This window comes from Aquarana catesbeiana, linkage group LG02 (genome assembly GCF_042186555.1).
Source record: "Aquarana catesbeiana isolate 2022-GZ linkage group LG02, ASM4218655v1, whole genome shotgun sequence".
NCBI classification, from domain to species: Eukaryota; Metazoa; Chordata; class Amphibia; order Anura; family Ranidae; genus Aquarana; species Aquarana catesbeiana.
The window spans coordinates 66,572,836-66,588,783 of NC_133325.1; the positions used below are offsets into that span (position 1 = coordinate 66,572,836).

The window sequence follows — 15,948 nt, forward strand, 5'->3', positions numbered from 1 at the left end:
GATTATCCCAATTTTTAAAAAAAAAAAACAAATTTTTCCTCAGTTTCGGCCGATACGTATTCTTCTACATATTTTTAGTAAAAAAAAATCGCAATAAGCGTATATTGATTGGTTTGCGCAAAAGTTATAGCGTCTACAAAATATGGGATAGATTTATGGCATTTTTTTTAATAAAAAATTTTTTTTTTTTTTTTTTTACTAGTAATAGCGGCGATCGCAATTTTTTTTTTTTTCGTGACATTATGGCGGACACATCGGACACTTTTGACACATTTTTGGGACCATTCACATTTATACAGCGATCAATGCTATAAAACTGCAGTGATTACTGTGTAAATGTGACAGGCAGGGAAGGGGTTAACCACTAGGGGGAGACGAGGGGTTAAATGTGTTTCCTAGGGAGTGATTCTAACTGTAGGGGGCGGGGACATACAAGGGGAGGAGACCAATCAATGTTCCTCTGTACTGGGAACACAGATCGGTCTCCTCTCACCTGACAGAATGTGGATCTGTGTGTTCACACACACAGATCCACGGTCCGGCCCGGTTAACGGGCAATGGGTGCCTGGCAAACATCGCGGCCGCCGGGCACACGCACCGGGTCACGAGCAACGTGGCGCGTGCGCCCCCTAGACGGCTGGGAACCCAAGGCCGTCATATGACGTCCACCCAGGATGGGAGAACCCATCTGTGAACGTCATATGTCTATACGAGGGTATTGAAGTGGTTAACCAGTTACCAACCGGCCCATAGCCGAATGACGGCTGCAGGGCGGTTGGATAACTCTGGGTGGACGTACTATGACGTCCTCCCAGAATTCCCCTCTCGCGCGCCCCCTGGGGCGCGCACCCGAACACATCCGTGACCGCCGGGTCCAGGGGACCCGGCGCATCACGGATCCCGGTAAATGGCCGCTGATCACGGCCATTTACCATGTGATCGAGCCGTCAAATGACGGAGCGATCACATGTAAACAGACCGGCGTCATCTGATGACGCCGGTTCCTCTCCTCCCCTCTGTGTACCGATCGGTACACAGTGAGCGGGGAGGGGGATGGATGGATGTCTGCAGCGCTGTGGGCTGTATGTGTAGTGCCCACAGCGCTGCACAGAGACATCCATCCATCCATGCTCAGCCATCCCTCACTACTAATGCTGTGCAATACTCTGCAATACCCCCACAATACTCTGCAATACCCCCACAATACTCTGCAATGCTGTGCAATACTCTGCAATACCCCCACAATACTCTGCAATACCCACACAATACTCTGCAATGCTGTGCAATACTCTGCAATACCCCCACAATACTCTGCAATACCCACACAATACTCTGCAATGCTGTGCAATACTCTGCAATACCCCCACAATACTCTGCAATGCTGTGCAATACTCTGCAATGCCCCCACAATACTCTGCAATGCCCCCACAATACTCTGCAATACCCCCACAATACTCTGCAATGCCCCCACAATACTCTGCAATGCTGTGCAATACTCTGCAATGCCCCCACAATACTCTGCAATGCTGTGCAATACTCTGCAATGCCCCCACAATACTCTGCAATGCTGTGCAATACTCTGCAATGCCCCCACAATACTCTGCAATGCCCCCGCCATACTCTGCCATGCCCCCGCCATACTCTGCCATGCCCCCGCCATACCCCGCCATACTCCGCCATACCCCGCCATACCCCGCCATACTCCGCAATACCCCGCCATACCCTGCCATGCTGAGCCATGCTCAGCTGTACTCGCCCTCTGTATGTGGCCAGGCTGTGGAAGTCTCACACATGGGGTATCGCCGTACTCAGGAGGAGTAGGAGAATCTATTTTGGGGTGTCATTTTTGGCATGTACATGTTATGTGGTAGAAATATTGTATAAATGGACAACTTTGTGTTAAAAAAAAAAAAGCGTTTTAACCACTTCCCGCCCGCCAGCCGTCATACAACGTCATTGACTTTGTGCAGAGATATCTGAATGATGGTTGCAGCTACAGACATCATTCAGATATCAGCTTTTTCATCCGGCGATTCCCTACACCATGAGAACAATCATAGCAGCTGTTCCACTGCTTGATCGTTCTTACGGGAGGCGAGAGGGGACGTCCCCCCTTCCCGCTGCCTTGCGGTGCTTCTACCGACTCACCGCTACGATCGAAGCCAGGATCTTTTTTTTTTTTTTTAATTTCAGGCTTCCCAGCCTAGAGGTGAGATGTGGGGTCTTATTGACCCCATATCTCACTGTAAAGAGGACCTGTCATGCCATATTCCTATTACAAGGATGTTTATATTCCTTGTAATAGGAATAAAAGTGGTCAAAAATTTTTTTTTTTTGGAAAAAAGCATCAAACTAAAATAAATAAAGTAAAATGAACAATAAAAAAAAAATAAAAAATTTTAAAGCGCCCCTGTCCCTGTGTGCTCGCATGCAGAAGCGAACGCATACGTAAGTCCCGCCCACATATGAAAACGGTGTTCAAACCACACATGTGAGGTATCGCTGCGATCGGTAGAGCGAGAGCAATAATTTTGGCCCTAGACCTCCTCTGTAACTCAAAACATGTAACCAGTAAAAAATTTTAAAGCGTCGCCTATGGGGATTTTTGAGTAGCAAAGTTTGGCGCCATTCCACAAGCGCGTGCAATTTTGAAGGGTGACATGTTGGGTATCTATTTACTCGGCGTAACTTCATATTTCACATTATGCAAAAACATTGGGCTAACTTTACTGTTTTGGTTTTTGTAAAGCACAAAACAGTTTTTTTTCCAAAAAAAACGCGTTAAAAAAATTGCTGCGCAAATACCGTGCGAGATAAAAAGTTGCAACGACCGCCATTGTATTCTCTAGGGTCTTTGCTAAAAAAACATATATAATGTTTTGGGGTTCTAAGTAATTTTCTAGCAAATAAATGATGATTTTTACATGTAGGAGAGAAATGTCAGAATTGGCCTGGGTGCTCCGTGCATGTTGGGCCTCTGTATGTGGCCACGCTGTGTAAAAGTCTCACACATGTGGTATCGCCGTACTCGGGAGTAATAGCAGAATGTGTTTTGTGGTGTAATTTGTGGTATGCATATGCAGTGTGTGAGAAATACCCTGCTAATATGACAATTTTGTGGAAAAAAAAAAAGTAAAAAAAAAACCTTGATTTTGCAAAGAATTGTGGGAAAAAATGACAACTTCAAAAAACTCATCATGCATCTTTCTAAATACCTTGGAATGTCTTCTTTCCAAAAAGGGGTCATTTGGGGGGTATTTGTACTTTTCTGGCATGTTGGGGTCTCAAGAAATTAGATAGGCCGTCAGTACTTCAGGTGTGATCAATTTTCAGATATTCGCACCATAGCTTTTGGACTCTATAACTTTCAAAAAGACCAAATAATATCCACCGATTTGGGTTATTTTTACCAAAGATATGTAGTGGTATAAATTTTGGCCAAAATATATGAAGAAAAATTACTAATTTGCAAAATATTATAACAGAAATGAAGAAAAATGTATTTTTTTACAGATTTTTCGGTCTTTTTTCTTTTACGGCGCAAAAAATAAAGAACCCAGCGGTGATTAAATACCACCAAAAGAAAGCTCCATTTGTGTGAAAAAAAGGACAAAAATTTCATAAAGATACAGTGTTGCATGACTGAGTAATTGTCATTCAAAATGTGAGAGCACCAAAAGCTGAAAATTGGTCTGGTTAGGAAGGGGGTTTAAGTTCCCAGTTGTCAAGTGGTTAAAGCTGCAGGCATTGTGGAGAAATTCCTCCTCAAAGTTCAAAAAAACACTAAAGCGTTCAAGTCTTTAAATTGGGAGGCTCCCCTCTCTTTGAAGCTACTGCTGGAAGGGGGAGCAGGGCAAGATAAACTGCTGAGTTTACCCCTAGGAGATGAAACAGAAGGAGCTGGTGTACTGAGTCACTGGAGTGTGTCCCAGGCAGCCCCCCTTTCTTCCCATATTATAATCTGCCTAGCTCTACCAGTATACTTTTTGCTTGTGGGAGAAATCACAATTGCAGAAGGAACATAAAAAATTCCCTTAGATATTGTCCCCTGTAGTAAACGGAGAATCCAGGGTGTTGAGTGTTTAATTCTCAATATATAGTCATGGTGCTTCCCAGCATTACAACTTCATACAAACCGCTAAACACAGTTGAAATACAAATACACTATATTACCAAAAGTATTGGGACGCCTATCTTTACATGAACTTTAATGGAACCCCAGTCTTAGTCCGTAGGGTTCAATATTGAGTTGGCCCACCCTTTGCAGCTACAACAGCTTCAACTCTTCTGGGAAGGCTGTCCACAATGTTTAGGAGTGTGTCTATGGGAACGTTTGACCATTCTTCCAGAAGCGCATTTGTGAGGTCAGGCGCAGATGTTGGATAGGGTTAAGGTCAGGACTCTGTGCAGGCCAGTCAAGTTCCTCCACCCCAAACTCGCTCATCCATGGCTTTATGAACCTTGCTTTGTGCACTGGTGCAAAGTCATGTTGGAACAGGAAGGGGTCATCCCCAAACTGTTCCCACAAAGTTGGGAGCATGAAATTGTCCAAAATATCTTGTTATGCTGACGCCTTAAGAGTTCCCTTCACTGGAACTAAGGGGCAAAGCCCAACCCCTGAAAAATGACCCCAAACCATAATCCCCCCTCAACCAAATGATTTGGACCAGTGCACAAAGCAAGGTCCATAAAGACATGGATGAGCGAGTTTGGGGTGGAGGAACTTGATTGGCCTGCACAGAGTCCTGACCTCAACAGGATAGAACACCTTTCGGATGAATTTGAGCGGAGACTGCGAGCCAGGCCTTCTCGTCCAACCTCACAAATGCGCTTCTGGAAGAATGGTCAAACATTCCCATAGACACACTCCTAAACCTTATGGACGGCCTTCCCAGAAGAGTTGAAGCTGTTATAGCTGCAAAGGGAGGGCCGACTCAATATTTAACCCTACGGACTAAGACTGGGATGCCATTAAAGTTCATGTGCGTGTAAAGGCAAGTGTCCCAATACTTTTGTCAATATAGTGTATGTGAATTATTTGGAAGCTAAAAGGGTTTGTTATTCTTTTCAGGCAGTTTTGTGATGAAAGCACCCCTGCCAATGCAGCATATTGAGACCTTCCACTATAACAAATCGCTTGACTAATATTGCTTGACCCTCAACTGTATAACAAATGCCACTCCACTAGACTACTAATTGGAGGGTAAAGGAGCAGCAGAACTCTGATGAGGTTACTTCCTGCTCTGCTGGGTTCTCTAGTTCACATGTTAGGAGATGTGGGCTGATAATACGGCTTGGAATTTCAGTACAGCAGAGGCAGCTTCAGCTACAGAAAGGCAATCGATGGATTTTTGAAAATTCGTCATTTTTTTTTTTCTTCTTGTTCTTGCAGTGTTTGTAAAGAGATAAAACGAGAGGCAATGTGCATGTATTACAGGGATGTGACTCCGGGATAAACAGATATTGTCTAAACACAAGAGTCATGTGTATTGTTAATCAAATCTTGGTGTACTTTGTGTATTTCTTCCAGATCTGTGCAGTAATCCAGCAAAGACACTTTCCCTCCGGGGAGGAGCTTCCTGTAGTAAAGACCGCTCAGGCTATATCAGGCTGCACTGACGGCAATGGTGAGTCTGCATTCATGTCAATGTGGGTGCTGCATTAATGATGATGTGTTTATGGAGGGAACCCTCACAAAAGAGGAAAGAGGGAACACTTGTACCCCCCGGTACAGAGGGACTTTAAAGGCGAACAGTCACGATATTATTATACAAACATATTTATTTAGAAAAATTACTTAAAAAAAAAAAGCATAGAGCTAAAAACATGATGGTAATCTGTACAAGACATTTACTATACATCACAATTTACATATATTTTGTTTTCTATACATTCCAAACTGAATCCTATTTTCTCCATAAACCTAACATGTTTCAGGACGAAGTCCCTTCTTCAGAGGTGTTTTATAGGAGAAAGAGATGGATGTATTCTGAAAAACAGGCAAAAACAGATTTACCATAGGCATTTCATTCAATATGACCATCGCAGAATACAGAGGGCATCCACTATACATACCAATATAAATGTTTGAAGATGTATGTAATATAGCAATGTGTATACGTTGCTTCAGTCTCGCCATGGTGGTCGTCCTGCTGTGGGACCTTTGTGTGGGCTTCCCTGGGCACGGATGGGACCCATCATCTTTTTGATGGACATTTGGTGGCAGAGGTCTACTCCAAATCTTTAAGAAAAAATATATTTTTGTATACACATTGCTATATTACATACATCTTCAAACATTAATATTGGTATGTATAGTGGATGCCCAGGGGTAACAGCTCATCTCTGGAAAGCTTCATTCTAAGGCAAGTTTCACATAATGTGCTAGTATGCGATGCATACTAGCACATTATGTCTTTACCTTGCAGGTTCCAAAAAAAAAAAAAAACCACAGTGGTTTACTACCGCTTTAACCACCTCCCACCCGGCCACTGCACATATACGGCCGGGTGGGAGCTTCCTCCTTCTGAGTGGACGTTCAGGAACGTCCCTCAGAAGGAGGGGGATCGCAAATGCGTGTCCTCGCAGTGGCGCAATCCCAATGCGCTCGTGTCACCCTGACATGGCGCATCTCCGATCGGCAGGTGGGGTCTGTGATTGGCCTTCCTGATCACATGACGACTGTCCAATCACAGCCGTCATGTGATGTAAACAGAGAGCTGGTTGCTAGGCGATCGGCTCTCCTCACGCAGAAGTTGTCAGAGAGGAGAGGGGATCGCTGCAGACAGCCAGTGATCAGTGAGTATGAGATGCTTTTTACACACTAATTACCGGCCCAGTGTCCCCACACATGTCCCCACACAGTATAGAATCAGTGTCCCCAAAACACATTTTGGCTTAAATTTTTGACAAAATTTGATTTTATTGGATTTCTTTTAAAACAGAAAGTAGAAAATATATATATATATATATATATATATTTTAATTTACGCTCTTTTCGCTTATATCGCAAAAAATAAACTTTAAATCAAAAAAATCTGAATTTTTATTTTATTAAAAAATAAATAAAAACTCATTGATGTATATCCACCCTTCTTGCAGCACACCGCTCTATAGAAGACATAAATAATACAATGAGATCGTATGTCTGTATAATCCTCCGCAACAGCTCGGGTTAGAAGGAAGATGAGGAGAATGTCTTCAAGCACAATATTCAACATAGTAAGTAAGTATCCTGTAATGTTATGCTGATTAGTTAGTTCTAAACTATGTTGAAGAAAACCCCATGTCTATCTATGAATTTCTACCCCCCCCCCCCCTGTATTTGGGACCTTCAGATCTTTACTTTTTCAAATACTGTCTGATTGGTAACTCTTGGTACACATACTTTAACCACTAATGTCATTATACCTCGGCACCTTGAAGAGGAATATCGTTGTTATGGCAGCAGCTAGCTGGCACAACCCCGGTATCCTCTTCTGCGGCGGATTCGCTGCAAGATCACTTTAATTGGCAGCGGGAGAGGGCCCCCCCCCTCCCGCCGCGCTCCGGTGCTCTCAGCCACTTACCGGAGTCACCGGCAGTAGCTTATCCTGTCCCTTCTGTGGTATGGAGCTGAGTGAGGGGAAGATGACCCTACCCGGCTCCATACCATTGCAGGGCGGAAGCGACGTCAAAACTTCATTTCCGTCCATAGCTCTTAATGAGACTTTTTTTTTTTTTTTAATGTCAAACGACAATTTTTTTTTTTTTTTTTTTTTTTAGTGTAAATATGAGGTCTGAGGTATTTTTGAACCCAGATCTCATATTTAAGAGGTCCGGTCATGCTTTTTTTCTATTACAAGGTTTACATTCCTTGTAATAGGAATAATAGTGACACCATAATTTTTTTTTTTTTTTTTTTAACCACTTCAGCCCCGGAAGGATTTACCCCCTTCCTGACCAGAGCACTTTTTACAATTTGGCACTGCATTGCTTTAACTGCTAATTGCGCGGTCATGCAATGCTGTACCCAAACTAAATTTGCGTCCTTTTCTTCCCACAAATAGAGCTTTCTTTTGATGGTATTTGATCACCTCTGCCGTTTTTATTTTTTGCGCTATACATGGAAAAAGACCAAAAATTAAAAAAAAAAAATCATATTTTCTACTTTTTGTTCTAAAAAAAAAATCCAATAAATTCAATTTTAGTCATACATTTAGGCCAAAATGTATTCGGCCACATGTCTTTGGTAAAAAAAATGTCAATAAGCGTATATTTATTGGTTTGCGCAAAAGTTATAGCGCCTACAAACTAGGGTACATTTTCTGGAATTTACACAGCCTTTAATTTATGACTGCCTATGTCGTTTCTTGAGGTGCTAAAATGGCAGGGCAGTACAAAACCCCCACAAATGACCCCATTTTGAAAAGTAGACACCCCAAGGAAATTGCTGAGAGGCATGTTGAGCCCATTGAATATTCATTTTTTTTTTGTCCCAAGTGATTGAATAATGACAAAAAAAAAAAAATTACAAAAAGTTGTCACTAAATGATATATTGCTCACACAGGCCATGGGCCTATGTGGAATTGCACCCCAAAATACATTTAGCTGCTTCTCCTGAGTACAGGGATACCTCATGTGTGGGACTTTTTGGGAGCCTAGCCGCGTACGGGGCCCCGAAAACCAATCACCGCCTTCAGGATTTCTAAGGGCGTAAATTTTTGATTTTACTCCTCACTACCTATCACAGTTTTGAAGGCCATAAAATGCCCAGATGGCATAAACCCCCCCCAAATGACCCCATTTTGGAAAGTAGACACCCCAAGCTATTTGCTTTGAGGCATGTTGAGTCCATGGAATATTTTATATTTTGACACAAGTTGCGGGAAAGTGACAATTTTTTTTTTTTTTTTTTTTTTTTGCACAAAGTTGTCACTAAATGATATATTGCTCACACAGGCCATGGGCATATGTGGAATTGCACCCCAAAATACATTTAGCTGCTTCTCCTGAGTATGGGGATACCACGTGTGGGACTTTTTAGGAGCCTAGCCGCGTACGGGGCCCCGAAAACCAATCACCGCCTTCAGGATTTCTAAGGGTGTAAATTTTTGATTTCACTCTTCACTGCCTATCACAGTTTCGGAGGCCATGGAATGCCCAGGTGGCACTAACCCCCCCCCCCCCAAATGACCCCATTTGGAAAGTAGACACCCCAAGCTATTTGCTGAGAGGCATGGTGAGTACTTTGCAGCTCTCATTTGTTTTTGAAAATGAAGAAAGACAAGAAAAATTTTTTTTTTCTTTTTTCAATTTTCAAAACTTTGTGACAAAAAGTGAGGTCTGCAAAATACTCACTATATCGCTCAGCAAATAGCTTGGGGTGTCTACTTTCCAAAATGGGGCCATTTGGGGGGTTTGTGCCACCTGGGCATTCCATGGCCTCCGAAACTGTGATAGGCAGTGAAGAGTGAAATCAAAAATTTACGCCCTTAGAAAGCCTGAAGGCGGTGCTTGGTTTTTGGGGTCCCGTACGCGGCTAGGCTCCCAAAAAGTCTCACACATGTGGTATCCCCGTACTCAGGAGAAGCAACAGAATGTATTTTGGGGTGTAATTTCACATATTCCCATGGCATGTTTGAGCAATATATCATTTAGTGACAACTTTGTGCAAAAAAAAAAAAAAATTTGTCTCTTTCCCGCAACTTGTGTCACAATATAAAATATTCCATGAACTCGACATGACTCTCAGCAAATAGCGTGGGGTGTCTACTTTCCAAAATGGGGTCATTTTGGGGGTTTTGAACTGTCCTGGCATTTTATGCACAACATTTAGAAGCTTATGTCACACATCACCCACTCTTCTAACCACTTGAAGACAAAGCCCTTTCTGACACTTTTTGATTACATAAAAAAATTATTTTTTTTTTGCAAGAAAATTACTTTGAACCCCCAAACATTATATATTTTTTTAAAGCAAATGCCCTACAGATTAAAATGGTGGGTGTTTCATTTTTTTTTCATACAGTATTTGCGCAGCGATTTTTCAAACGCATTTTTTGGGGGAAAAACACACTTTTTAAAAAAATTTTGCACTAAAACACACTATATTGCCCAAATTTTTGATGAAATAAAGATGATCTTAGGCCGAGTACATGGATACCAAACATGACATTGTGCATTGCGCACAAACGTGCAGTGGCAACAAAATTTTACTTTTTTAAAAGCCTTTACAGGTTACCACTTTAGATTTACAGAGGAGGTCTACTGCTAAAATTACTGCCCTTGATCTGACCTTCGCGGTGATACCTCACATGCATGGTGCAATTGCTGTTTACATTTAACGCCAGACCAATGCTTGCGTTCGCCTCAGCGCGAGAGCAGGGGGGAACAGGGGTGTTTTTTTTTTTTTTTTTTTTTTTTTTTTTGCGCTTATCTTATTTTTAAACTGTTTTTTATTTTTCATTTTTATTATCTCAGGGAATGTAAATATCCCCTATGATAGCAATAGGTAGTGACAGGTACTCTTTTTTTGAAAAAATTGGGGTCTATTAGACCCTAGATTTCTTCTCTGCCCTCAAAGCATCTGACCACACCAAGATCGGTGTGATAAAATGCTTCCCCAATTTCCCAATGGCCCTATTTACATCCGGAAAAATCTAAGTCATAAAATGCTCGTAGTTTCCGGTTTCTTAGGCCATAGAGATGTTTGGAGCCACTCTGGTCTCTGAACAGCTCTATGGTCAGCTGGCTGAATCACCGGCTGCATTCTCAGGTTCCCTATTGAGACAGGAGAGCCAGAGAAAAACACAGAAGACGGTGGGGGGGGGGGGGGCATTCCCTCCCACTGCTTGTAAAAGCAGTCTAAAGGCTAATTAGCCGCTGGGATTGCTTTTACATGAAAGCCAACCGCTGGCTGAAAAGAATGATACCAAGATGATACCTAAACCTGCAGGCATCATTCTGGTATAACCACTCAAAAGTCGTGAATGGCGTACCTGAAGACAAAAAAATGGTTAACAATAAAACACAGTAAACGGTAAAGTATAAAAAATTGCATATCTGAAAAGCAAACATGATAAAACATAATAACAATAAAACATTGCAGAATAGAATACAGTAAAAAAGAGCAGAACAATAGAGAGAGAGAATAGAGAGAGAGAGAACAATAAAACGACAACTATTTTTTTTTTATTTTATATTTTTGTATGTGTTTTTTTTTTTTTTTACACACTTTTTTTTTGTAACTGTAACTTTTATAACTGTAACTGGTTCCAGGTTCGGGTCTCTCAAAATGCGATGGCATCTTGGGAGACCCTGTGAAAGTGTGCCTAGTCTGTGCAATGCTGTACCCTACGCTAATACTCAACTAGTGAATGGTAGCGTTCAAAACATTTACCAATGCAAAGACCAGGATTGTCAGGACAGGAGGGACAATAATAGCGGGTGTCACGCCTATATCCGCGCTTTCTGCAGACACGACATCTTTTTGGGGGGGGTTCGTTGGGTAGGGGTACTCGGGAGGATATAAAGAAAATGCCTCTCATGCAGCCGACTGCATTTGGTTGGGAATGTGAATGGGGGAAGTACGGGTGCTGCAGAAGTGGTGGGTTCCCAATTAGGATTGGCGAATGCAGCAGGAAGGGCACTATGGGCACGACGGGCCTGTGTTTGTCTTCTTGGTGGCAGCGCGACACTACTTGTGCTTGCCACCTCACCAGCTTGAACTGCACTTATGGGACTCGCCACATCACCAAGTGTTACTGCAGTGCTGGTTTGACTACGACCGGGGTGTACTAGGCCGCTGGCGCTTGCCAGTTCAACAAAACGCTAACAAAAAAACTGTTAGCGATCGCAGGGATCAGGCCTGACTCTGCGAACGCTGCAGTTATGCGTTTAGTGTTTTGTAAGTGATAGTGATCGATCGATACTGCACTTGGGTGGGCTGGGCCGGGCGGAGGGGCAAAACGCAGGTGCTAGCAGGTATCTGGGCTGATCCCACTAACACTGCGTTTTTGGGAACCCTAAACTGCTGGGGACACTAGTATAGATCTGATTGGATCAGATATTGATCCGTTCAGATACTATACCACTAAGGGAGGCGTATGCTGCGTGCGTGGGTGTTAGCGGTACTGGCGCTAATCTGACGCTGCCTGGGGCAACGCATATCACCGCCGGGCGATCAGGGGGCTAAACCTTTATTCGGTAATAAACGGCGGGTGCCCTGACACTATAAAAAATAAACGAACTAACCAGCGTCACCCATAACAGTTATACGGTGATCAGTGGTGAAAGGTTTAACTAGGGGGAAATCAAGGGGTTAAAACATTTATTAGATAGTATATGGGGGTCCCTGTCGCTATAAAACGGCGAACCTAAATATTTACGTCCCTAACTAGCGTCACCAGCGACACTAATACAGCGATCAGAAAAATGATCGCTTAGCGACACTGGTGACGGGGTGATCAAGGGGTTAAAACTTTATTAGGGGGGTTAGGGGGGTACCCTAGACCTACAAGGGGCTAATACTAACTGCCCTACCACTTCTAACTGTCACAAACTGACACCATGCAGTAATCAGAAAAAAAAAAACTGCTTGGTGTCAGTGTGACAGGGGGGAGGGGTGAATGGGGGGCGATGGGGGGGGATCTGGGGTGTAAAGTGTGCCTGGCATGTTCTACTGTGTGTGTGTGTGTGTGTGTGTGTGTGTTTGTTGTGCACTCACTCACATGTCTTCTCTCCTCGGTGCCGGAACGGAAACTGCCGAGCCAAGGAGAGATGACATCACATCCTCTGCCTCTGTGTACTACACAGAGGCAGGGGATGTTTCTCATTGGCTGGGAGCGATCGCGAGGGGGGGGCCACGATCGGATGGCCTCCCCCTCATCTCTCAATGCTCCCAGACCAAAGCCGACCGCCGCTGGCACCGGGGGGGTGGGGTCTGATCGGACCCCCCGCCCGCGGGAAGGCAATCACTTACCAGGTACGTGATTTTGCCTGCCCGTGCCATTGTGTTGATGTATATAGTCGTTAGGCGGTCGGCAAGTGGTTAAGAACAGTGTAAAAAGAAAAGGTAAAATGATAATAATTTGACGCGCCCCGTCCCGCCGAGCTTGCGTTCAGAAGCGAACACATACATGAGTAGCGCCCGCATATGAAAATTGGTGCTCAAATCATACATGTGAGGTATCGCCACGATCATTAGAGCGAGAGCAATAATTCTAGCCCTAGACCTCCTCTGTAACTCAAAACATGCAACCTGTAAAAAAAAATTAAACGTCGCCAATGGAGATTTTTAAGGGTAAAAGCTTGTCGCCATTCAATGAGTGGGTGCAATTTTGAACCATGACATGTTGGGTATCAATTTACTTGGCTTAACATCATCTTTCACAATATTAAAAAAAATTGGGCTAACTTTGCTGTTGTCGTATTTTTCCATTCAAAAAAATAATTTTTACCAAAAAAAGTGCGCTTGTAAGACCGCTGCGCAAATACGGTGTGACAAAGTATTGCAACGACCACCATTTTATCCTCTATGGTGTTAGAAAAAAAAGTGTTTGGGGTTCTAAGTAAATAATAAAAACTGATTTTGACCGCTTAAGCCCATTTGGCTGGCCAAAGACCAGAGCACTTTTTGCGATTCAGCACTGTGTCGCTTTAACTGACAATTGTGCGGTTGTGCGACGTGGCTCCTAAACAAAATGGATGTCCTTTTTTTCCCACAAATAGAGCTTTCTTTTGGTGGTATTTGATCACCTCTGCGGTTTTTATTTTTTGCGCTATAAACAAAAAAAAGCGTCAATTTTGAAAAAAAAACGCATTATTTTTTACTTTTTGCTATAATAAATATTCCCAAAAAATATATATAAAAAAAAAAAAAAACTTTCTTTTCCCTCAATTTAGGCCGATATGTATTGTTCTACATATTTTTGGTAAAAAAAAATCACAATAAGCGTATATTGATTGGTTTGCGCAAAAGTTATAGCGTCTACAAAATAGGGGATAGTTTTATGGCAATTTTATTAATAATTTTTTTTTTTACTAGTAATGGCGGCGATCAGCTTTTTTTTTTTTTTTTCTTTTTTATCGTGACTGCGACATTATGGCTTACACATCGGACAATTTTGACACATTTTTGGGACCATTGGCATTAATACAGCGGGTTAACCACTAGGGGGAAGGGGTTAATGTGTGTCCTATAGTGTGTTCTAACTGAAGGGGGATGGGACTGTGCAGGGAAACTAGCAGATCGCTATTTATACTCTGTATGAACAGACGATCTGTCAGTTCAACCCTCAGAGAACTGGAAACTGTGTGTTTACACACACAGCTCCCGGTTCTCCGTGTGGCCCAAGCGATCGCAGGAGCCCGTCGGTGATCGAGATCGCCAGGCACTTGCATCAGGTCAGGGGGCAAGCGGGGGGCACGCGCGCCTCCGGCGGCGCACACGCACCCCCTAGTGGCCGTTTATGTTACCGACGTAACATAACATCGATTTGCGCAGCCGAGCCATGCTGCCGCAGTACTACTGCAGCGGCTGGTCGGCAAGCGGTTAACTTGTAAACAGCAAGTTTGAAAAATAGGCCCGGTCCTTAAGTGGTTAAAAATCTAACGATATTAAAGCAGAACACCAAGCAAGACAGTTCGTGGATTTCAGATAGAATGGGGAAAGGGTTACAGCCTCAGTTGGATTTTTATTGCTGTCTGCAATCCTGATGGGAGGATTCCACTTACTTTCGCCAGTCACGAGCATCGGCACCCCCGCAGTGCAGCGGGCACGTGCCTGTTATCCCGCTTAAAGGGACCGACGTACAGGTACGACGGTTTGCGAGATTGTGCCGACCTGCTTCAGTATAATGAAGGCGGCTGGTCGGCAAGTGGTTAACTGATTGAGGTCTAGCCACCGCAGTTAAATGTAATTTACCGGCCCCTTCCTTTCCTGAATAAAAACAGTGAGTGATCAGTAACAATCACTCCTGTGTCCATTCATCAGTGAAGCATAGAAAACTGTTTACTATGCTTCAGTTTGTGAATGAGCAGGAAACCTCGGAGCACTTCCTATTCATTCATCTGTGCAGCTGAGACTACAGAGAAAGGGGCCGATAAATCTATGATCTCAGTCACTTTCAGCAGGGGAAAGGGGACCCCGTCAGGTAGGCTGTATGGGGCCTGTGATTTCTAACAGCAGCCCTGCCTATACTGTACACTGAATTCTCAGCCACCTATGAGGCTGACCTCTTCTATGGAGAAAACTACCGGATGATAAAAATTGGCTTTTTGGGGGAAACCCGTAAATCAATTATGACAGAAAGTCCTAAACTGATAAATATTGTAGAAGTGACAGGCTGTCTGTGATGTAGCTGAAGGTGAAACTCCTGTGTTCTATCCACTAATAAATCCTTTCCTTTTCCACAGTACCCTGTCCTATGCATATGTGGGGAGCACAGTGGTCTATATACAGAATACAGAAGAGGAAGAAGAAACCATAGAGACAGAGGGAAAGAATTGAGTGTAAATTTTTGTGTTTTTATTAAGCTGTTTTGTGTAAATAGGTTTTTATGTTTGCTGTTTGTAAATAAGTTGTTTGTATTATTTTTAATAAATAAAACTTAATTAATAAGTTGTTTGTATTATTTTTTAATAACATGTTTTGTTTAGTTGTTGTTTGAGAAATCAATCCTTCAGTTGCACTATTTATAAATTGTTCCAGTACATTGCATGTAAACTCTTTTACAACCATGTTTTTATTAATTTTCCAAAATAAAGGGCTACTTGCTCGTCTCCCCCCCCCCCCCCACCCCCCCGGCCCCCCCCCCCCCCCCCCCCCCCCCCCATTCCTGTCCTGCCCAGCTGCATGCTCCTATAAGGGTCTGGTATGGATTTTGGGGAAGAGCCCCACAACATTTTTTGGTGTGGGGTTCCCATTAAAATCTATACCAGACAAGAAGGGCCTGGAATGCATTGGG

At 43.2% G+C, this 15,948-nt stretch overlaps 1 long non-coding RNA gene across 1 annotated transcript in view; it reads left to right on the forward strand.

Moving 5' to 3' along the window:
* Window positions 1–15,550, forward strand: part of LOC141129770 (uncharacterized) — a 28,829-nt gene extending 13,279 nt beyond the window's left edge. The window contains exons 2-4 of the long non-coding RNA XR_012241859.1: window positions 5,531–5,627; window positions 7,102–7,225; window positions 15,398–15,550. This is a non-coding gene — a long non-coding RNA (uncharacterized lncRNA). The remainder of the gene's footprint in view (window positions 1–5,530; window positions 5,628–7,101; window positions 7,226–15,397) is intronic.
* The last annotated feature ends 398 nt before the right edge of the window (window positions 15,551–15,948 follow it).